A 7,383-nucleotide genomic window follows, 5' to 3' on the forward strand; every position below is an offset into this window, starting at 1 on the left:
GACCACAATGTACAATGAGGCAGAAACACACCAATTTTTACACAGTGGAGGATCTGTGCCCCTTTGGGGAAGAAAAGGCTCACCTGTGAATGCATGTGACCATTTGCTGTGCCATGCACAAATTAAAACTGGGCAGTGTTCTCTAAGTCCAGCTCTGGCTGTGCCAGATTTGAGGCTCCTCTACCATCCTGTACTCAGCCATGGTGTTTTGATCATTACTTTGAATGGCTTGAAAGAGCTTTTTCACTGTCAAGCTCTCAAACGCGGCTCCTGCCCAGTATGTCTCTGTCTTGGCTGCAGAATTCTCTTCTCTGGTGCATGTAGGGTCTCCCCTCCTTTTTCATGAAAGGACAACTTCTACCAGAACAGGTCAGAGCAGGGATAAGCAGGGCTCACCCAGCCTCACAGGGGAAGGCTGCAGAGCAGTTATCCCTCCCTGTGGAGGACAGCAATCCCTTACAAGTATCTGAGGGAGAATGACAGAAGGCAAGGCACTGCTGAACCCAAAGGACAGTTCTGTCACACCAACTACCCAGAGACAATATTCAGCCAGATCTGAGATGTCCAGCCCTACAAGAAGCAAGGACCTGAACAGATTCCCAGCAGGAGCCACAGAAGAAGACTCTTCTAGGTAGACTGGATCAAGGGGAAAAAGACCTTCAACAACCCATAAGCGTCTTCCCACCCACAGCTGCACAACTTGAAGGCACCATATTTCCTTCCATGTTCCCAAGTGTTTCTCTATGGCTCATGGGGATCCATGTCTCTAACTCCTGATTCCAAAGCTGGAGCAACCCAACAGCCCTGGTGCTGTGGATAGGTGCTGGATGGGGCAGGAGCACATCCTAACAAATCCTGCTCTGTCAGGGAGCATAAGGTCCCCTTCCATCAGCTCATCTCCCTCCTCCCATCACAGGCTCCGAGACATCTCTCAGCAATGCCATGGCTGAGCCCTGGGAGGGGAAGGTGGCATCAAAAAGCATCTCAGCCATGGGAAATTTGGACTGATTTCTGCCCCATAATGGGAGAGATGGGAGTGGTCTAGCTTCTCCAGGCCCCGATGATGGTGGAGAGCCCTTTTGGTGGAAGACCCTCCAAAGATCTATGACTTGTTCATTAAATAAACACTTTTTTCACTACAAAACCACAGCACCTGAGGGCTGGAGCTGCCCTGGCAAATGACACTGAACTCGCAGATATGAATTCAGAGAGAAGCTTGCTGCCAATTTCAGTAGGAGAGAGAAAGGACCAAGGCTAAGGCAGAGCTGAGGACTTCCGGCTTTGCCCGTCAGTGTCAGAGTGCAGCCACCAAACAAACCATAAAAGCATTTTCCTGGTATTGTGGGGCTGCAACTGGAGGTAAAATTCCAGCTCTGCAGCTCAGCCCCAGCACACAGGTCAGCTCCCAGCAGCTCAGGTGGGGAAGCAAAACATGAAGGCAGCTGGTGGAAACAGCATCTTCTCACCCGAGTGTTTCCCACTTGGGGCCTTCCCCTGTGCTAGACTGGGCTTTATGATTTTTAGTTTCAGTTCAAAGCTCAGACTGGCTTACTCCGAGACTGAAATGAGCTCCAGAGCTCACTACAGGCTCACCATTGTTCACTGCAGGCATGTGGCTGCCCTCATGCCTCAGGAAGATTAAGGTCGACAGGTCCCCGTCTACCCCAATGTGTCTCATGGCACCTATTCCTGTGAGATGCTGAGCCGCTTCACAGGTCCATCCTTAACAAGTGATCCTAATTCCCATGAGCTGGGAAAAGCTCACGGGCAGCTGACTGAGCTGCTGGCAGCCAGAAGCACTGGCCCTTGAGACAGGATGGGGGACTTCACATCAGGACAAGATGCAACACCTGGGGCTTGGCACCAGCAGTGCTGGAAGAAGGAAAAGGCAGATGTGTCCCAACTGTGTGGTGCTGGTGGCTCGGTGCTAGCCATGCCAGAGCACCCAGTGAGTAGCACTCTGTGCCTCCTCCACAGGTGGGTCCTGCAGCAATCCTGAAACAATGCTGAAGTTGGAGCTTCAAAGCAGTGCTGCAGCACTGTGGTGGCTGTTGCCATGCCAATCAAGTGGGCAGTTGGTCCATTGAACTGCCAAAGGAGGGGAGCAGTCACACTGCCAGAGACAGTCCCAGGACAGGGTGTCCCAGGGGGCTGATTTCCCCCACAGGCATCAGCAGGAGTATCAGAGCCCTGAGCACATCAGCTGCATTCAGCACCAAGTACCAGGCACTCCTTGATGCACACAGCCCCAGGGCACCCGGAGACCATTCCCAACCCCATCACAGCCCTGCACTGGCACACCCCAGCTACAGCTTACATCTGATCCCCACTGCCCTGACAGCTGTGTGGTGATGGCCACAGTGGAAGGAGCCAGCATGGCAGCAAATTCAAGGGAAAGTTCAGCATCACAGGGATATGAGCATGGCAGCAGGTCCTCAGGCAGCAGCCAGAGGCTGCAGACTCAGCCACACTCCGCTGCTCAAAGGCACAGGGACACTATTTGGGCAGGTGATGACCAGAGATGCTTAAGTGGGAAAAAAAAAGATGTTGGGTAGAACATGGCACACAGGATGTCATGACAGAAGAGAAAGGTGAGAATGTTTTCAAATTGCCCTCCCTCAAAAGCAAGCCACATCTCTCTACCAGTCCTGCTGCTGACAAGGAGAAAAACTCATCCCATCCAAATTGCTGTATAATAGGGAAACGAGGAAAAAAACCCAAACAAGCCTCAAGCCAGGATCCAAGTACATTCATCTCTATTCTTTCAGCTCAATCAGATACAATTCATGATGGCAACTGCCATGATACCAGACTAATACCAAGAACGTTGCCACCCGGGAGCATGCCAAGGTGACCTGGGGGGGAAGTGGTGGAGCTCTCTGCCCTGAGCCCCACTTTCTGTGCTCAGCCTTGCCCTGCCCAGGGCCCCCGGGATGGGGAGAGACACCTCAGGTGTGCACGGTGCTCAGCTGCACTGATCCATCCAAACCACGAGAGCCCCTCACACCAGATTCCTCCTCCCGAGCACCATGTCGCGTATCTACCGCAGATACATCATCCGAGGGCTACCCAGGCTGCGACAGGGGCAGCGGGACGGCCAGGAAGGGGTACCCAATCACCACCCTGGCATCGGCAGAAGGCCACACACACGTCTCCATCCGACCCTGCGGTCTGGGTTCCCACCGGAGGGCGAAGCAGAGCGCGGCTCCAGCTCCTCCACGCTAGCGATGGATGCGGGACACTCCGCGCCGGAGGAGCTGGGCATCCCTTCCGACACGCCACAGGGGACGCGGATCGACCGGGACTGGGCTGCGAGGAGCTGCCGGGGCGGGGGCGGCCGGTGCCCGCCTCTCGCAGTTACCGGGCTCCCGCCGGAGCATCTCGGGGCAGCCGCTGAACTCCCGCACACGGGAGGCGCGCGGGACCGACGGGTATCCCCGCCGCGATCCCGCAGCATCCCGGCGGGCACCCCTCGCCACGGGGGAGGGCTCACCTGGGGTCCGCCGCCGCCGCTCCCTCAGGAAGCCCCGCGGCTCAGGCGGGCGGCGCGGCGGGCGGGCAGGGCAGGGCACCCGCAGCCCCCCGCCGCCGCCGCCCCCATGGCCCGCCGCCCTCAGCGCTCGGACGGGGCCCGCCGCTGCTGCTGCCGCCGCCCCGCAGCGCCCGCCCCCGCCATGCCGGCCCGGCCCGCTGCTCCGGCCCCGCGGCGGCGACGAGCGCGGTGCGCGGCTCTGCGGGGCGAGGGCGGGTGGCGGCTTTGCGGGGCGGGGCGGGACGCGGGGCGGGACGCGGGGCGGGCGGAGGCGGGCGGACCCCCCTCCCTCCCCAGTTCAGGGGCTGCGGAGCCCGCCCGCACCGCCCGGGGCAGGCAGACATCGCCCCCCGTGCTCTTGTCGAGTGCGCACGGACGGGCGCCCGCGGTGGGTACCGGCGGGCCGGGACTCTGTCAGCGGTCACCGGAGGAGCCTCTCGCCCACCTCCTCAAGGCCCCCGAGGTGCGCGCTCCGTCCGCAGCCGAAACATCCCTCTGGTCCCTCCTGCCGGGTGTCCTCGCTCCAGCTCCGCACCGCTGGAGCCAGCCCCGCCAGGCTGCAGGCAGAGCGGCACGCAGAACCCCGCACCTCCCGCGCCCGTTCCCGGCAGCCGGGGGCCGAGCCAGCCTGCTCAGGCGCCCGCCTGCCGCTCCGGGGACTCGTTCCCTGAGTAGCCGCCTGTTTCGGGGCGCTGCTGTCCTGCCCTGCAAGCCCCCCTGCCTGCGGCACTTCTCCTTGAATGCCATTTGCCATGTTATCATCCGCTCGCTCAACATCGTGAGACCCTTCTGCAGTGCTTCATTGGCTTTTTTGTTAATTACCTTAGGGATTACGTACGATGTGCAATCATTGACACCTTACTCTTCATTCCCTTTTCCAAATCTATGGGATTGTCTGCTTGCTGGTCCATAGGTAACTCCATGGTAACCACCCTCCCAGTCTTGGCAGGGGAAAATCAACAAAAGCTCTTAAGGAAACTACATTATCAATGGATAAAAAGAGCCCTGTGTGCGTTTGTTATGAAAGGATGGGGAAGCAAGGGCTGGGAGATAGGTTACCATGGATTTGGGGAATTCAAGTATACTATTAGCTGGCTAGTGTCCTCAAGAAAGCAAAATAGATTTACAAGACATGAATTCTTCTGTTGGAAATCTGACTGACTTTCATTATATCACTTTCCGTGTCTTGCGATTCTATTCTTTATCAGAGCTCCAAGCAACTCATTTGCTCTATTCCGAAGGTAGACTTGGATATAGTTTTCTCTCTAAGCTTTTACAAAAGTTGCAGCCACACTTGCTGCCTCCCATCTGTGTTATCCCAGTGTTCATCCCAGGAGCAGGGTACCCAGCCCCATTGGTGGCTCAGTGACTCCACACTGCTCCTCCTCCAGAGCCCATAGGGAAATCCTGCTTGATTCTGGTGATCTTTTTCTCTCCATCTCATCAGTATTTTCCAAAGACATTTTCTGACATTTCTGTTACAGAGAGTTATTTAGACTATCTGCCATAGGAAAGGGCACAGTATATGAGTTTTCCAACACTGTCCATGGCAAATCCTGATGTAAAGAGTTTACTTTTTGTTTCATGTAATGCCCTTAGAGCTTTTTTGCAGCCACAGAAACCCAACAATTCAGCACAACACTGCCTGTCTTCATTCTAGTGGCCTGGGCATTGTCTTCATTACACGTTCTTATGCTTTAGGCATGTCACACATTAAAATTTGTCTCATCCCAAATTTATATCCTCTCCTGTTTTGCTTGTTTGACACAACATACACCTTTTGAAGGTTGTCTGTTGACATCTATTGTCTCTTTTACATGTCTATTTTAAACCTGTTGGCATTTTTTGGCCCTTTACAGATACACCTATGAACTTTAAAAAATATTTCCAGAATGAAGACTGAGAAGATAGAGCAAAGCTCAAACAGTTTTCTAGATTTCAAGACCAGAGTTTATTCCACAACAACAAAAAAAAAGAGCCTCTCTCCCTGCATGGCTGTACAAGAAAACATCCCCCACAAAACATAAGCTGTTCCTCGCAGAGTTTGAGAGTTTGTTTTGTTTGCACTCAACTGCTTATATACACCTGTCAGCTTTTCTTTCTTTCCCTTTGGATGCTGATATAGAGCCTTCTTAAAAAGCAGGAGGCAGTTCCCTCTGAGCAGCAGTGTCATCTGCGAAAATTTTAGTCTCTGAGCTGTGTTTTTGGCCCAGTTTTCTTATTTTTGCATAGGTTTTTTTTCCAGTAGGCTGTGCTGCAGTTGGTGTTGGGAAGCAGTGGGAAACTGTAAAGTACAACTTGCTCCCTGTCCTGCTCACTGCCCGAGGGAAACACAAGGTTATTTCTCTTCCTTGGGTACCTGAATAGTTGCTTTGGGGTTATTTGCCCTTTTCAAATGTTTTAAGACTCACTACTTGATACAGTTATTTCAGAGACAATCCTCTGGCATCTCCTAATCTACAGTGGGATGACCACACACCACCTTCCTGTGGATGCTGTGGGCTTGCTGTGCCCTGTGCTGCATGTCCCCAGCTCTGTGCAGCAGGATGGGACAAAGACTGCTGGGTTTGCACTTCAACACTTGCCACTCTCCCACCCTGCTGCTCGGTGTTGGATTAGCCTCTCATGAATTAGCTGCCCTCCCTGCCCACCCCTTCGGATTCTTGCTGTCCCTGATGACAGGATGAGAGTTTCACAGCTGAGTGCAACATTGGAAGAACCTCAGATGAGACTCTGCAGAGGCTTTTGATAGGGTCAGAAAAAACAGCAGAATGGAGGTGAGAACAAGATAATAAACCTACACCACAGATCTGGTGGAAAGTAAGAAGCAATCTTCCAGGGGGCTCTTGCTGTCCAAAGAAATGCATAGCAGGCAGGCTGCCCTAGTGCTAAAGGAAGATGACAGGGGTATCATGGAACCACTATGCACCACCACTGATCAAACCAGTGATGCTGATGGTACCAACTGCAGCTGTAAGAACACCTGTACAGCCCTCACTGCCCCAGGAGCAGCATGGAGGGGGATCAGATGAAAAGCAGAAGGTGAGGAGTACAAGTGTCACACTTGTGTAAAGGGGGACAGACGAAGAAGGCATCTGTGCATACCTGGGTTTTCTTTCTTCCACAAGAAAAGCAGAGCAGCCCCCTCCTACTCTGTCCCTCGCTCCAAGTCAGAGCGAGTAGGAGAAATCACGACTACCTGATGTGTCTTGAAACAAGCCTGGCAGCTGTCACACCAGATCCCTGTCGCCCGGGTGTAGCTGCACTGTCATGACATGGCAGGACTCTGGCACACATCCCAACCACAGCCCTACCTGCCCAGGGTTGAAGAGTCCTCAGACTACAAACCATAAGAGGAACTCCTTTCCTGGGCAGAAATGAGTGCAGAGGAGCACAAGATCTCTCAGTAGGATTTGGGGACCAGCATTCAAACCCAACAGCATTGGGAGCTGCAGCAGGGAGGGAGCTCCCGTCTGCTCCCATTTCAGTGGGAAAGTCAGAGCATTGCTGGGGTGATGGTTCAGAGTCCCTCCTGCTGAGTGTTGAGGGAAGGCTGTTGTGGAGTAAACATCCCATTAAGCCAAGAAAAAATAAAACGAGCTTGCAGAGCCCAGTGGGGTGGGAGGAAAACAGCTCCATCAATGCTCGAGAGTGAGCAGTTTATATAAGCAACAGGCTCAACAGTTGGAAGGAGAGCAGCAGCACAAGGGAGCAGAGCTGGGAGCAGGGGGAGACCACTACTTTTTCCAAAGGGTTTGTCACCAGTGAGCAGGACATGCTGGCACCTGAAGTTATTTCAGGGGTCTGTGGAGATCACAGAATCATTGAATATCCTGAATTGGAAAGGACAC

At 53.9% G+C, this 7,383-nt stretch overlaps 1 protein-coding gene across 2 annotated transcripts in view; it reads right to left on the reverse strand.

Annotated features, from left to right (window-relative positions):
- FRMPD3 (FERM and PDZ domain containing 3) overlaps positions 1 to 3,743 on the reverse strand; it is a 62,344-nt gene extending 58,601 nt beyond the window's left edge. For both annotated transcript variants that reach the window (XM_071569238.1, XM_071569237.1), the window contains exon 1: positions 3,494 to 3,743. The gene's annotated coding sequence lies outside the window, so the exon portion shown is untranslated. The remainder of the gene's footprint in view (positions 1 to 3,493) is intronic.
- Positions 3,744 to 7,383: the final 3,640 nt, after the last annotated feature.

The sequence above is a fragment of the Pithys albifrons genome, chromosome 14 (assembly GCF_047495875.1).
Source record: "Pithys albifrons albifrons isolate INPA30051 chromosome 14, PitAlb_v1, whole genome shotgun sequence".
Taxonomy (NCBI): Eukaryota; Metazoa; Chordata; class Aves; order Passeriformes; family Thamnophilidae; genus Pithys; species Pithys albifrons.